The sequence below is a fragment of the Egretta garzetta genome, unplaced genomic scaffold (assembly GCF_000687185.1).
Source record: "Egretta garzetta isolate BGI_Z169 unplaced genomic scaffold, ASM68718v1 scaffold27, whole genome shotgun sequence".
Lineage (NCBI taxonomy): Eukaryota > Metazoa > Chordata > Aves > Pelecaniformes > Ardeidae > Egretta > Egretta garzetta.
The window spans coordinates 2,769,876-2,770,890 of record NW_009260400.1 but is presented as its reverse complement, the minus strand read 5'-3'; the positions used below and the strand labels follow the sequence as shown (position 1 = coordinate 2,770,890).

At 42.5% G+C, this 1,015-nt stretch overlaps 1 protein-coding gene across 2 annotated transcripts in view; it reads left to right on the top strand.

Annotated features, from left to right (window-relative positions):
* Positions 1-1,015, top strand: part of NUTF2 (nuclear transport factor 2) — a 28,109-nt gene that overhangs the window by 9,592 nt on the left and 17,502 nt on the right. The window lies entirely within an intron of this gene.

The following is a 1,015-nucleotide window of genomic DNA, read 5'->3' as shown; positions in this document are numbered from 1 at the left end:
ACCAAACGCCCCATTATCAGCAGGGAGAACCACCTTGCCAGCTCTTGATGCAGTCAAGTTCTCTGCCAATTGCTTTCTCCCTCAAGGTAGTCTGGGTGTCTAAGCAGTTGTTCTTGGTTTATATTTGACTTTGGTAGTTGAATTCATCGCCCTGAAAACTTGTGTGCTGCCTCCTGTTACGCCCTTGATCTAATAAATTTATTTTCTGTAAGTCTGGTCAAATTTATGTAACCTTAAAACTTCTGGCCTAGGGTTTGAACCCATTGCAGTTCCTACTTGTATAAGTAAAGCTCAAACAGCCAAAGGCCTAGAATGTGAAAAGAGCTTTTTTGCCTGACTGTGCGTGGAAAGCTAGACCTGCGGAGATCTTGGGAATATGCTTCTTGCTTCTCTTAAGAATTTGTCAGATCTTACATCAGGCGTGTGAGTAATTGACATCTAAAGGAAGCCACAATACCTTCCATGTCCTGTGTCCTAAAGCAGGATTTCATGCTTTCCAGGCTCACAGTGGTCAGGGATTGCAAAGAGGGACTAGCAGCTGGCAGTTCTTGATGTTTAGCAACTATAACTTAGCTTGCTTGAAGTAAACTCAGATCTTAAAATACAATGTAGTGCCTTTTGGGCACAGCATTGTTGCGTTTTGAATTTTAGCACAATTCTTCAGTCTTTGAGAGCTATCGGGATAACGAGAAAACGGATTTGCTTTCTTGAAAATTAATGGCATGGTAGAGCAATCACCTGTACTGACTGTGCATGTTAGTGTCTAGACTGGGTCTGTCGGGACTGCTGCACATGCTGTATGTTTAATCCCTCTAAAATAGAGGGCCTCGTGTTGAGAAGTATGGGATGCCCCTGAGCTTCCAGTGCCGTCACTGGGAACTGCAGATACGCAGTGCTGTGAAAAATCATGTTTTGTATCTTGAAATTACTACAAGTTCAGAGATAAATGCTGAGTGTGCTTCAGCCTTAGTGACAGAACAGAAGAAGAAAGTAAGCTTGTATTAATTGAAAAGCT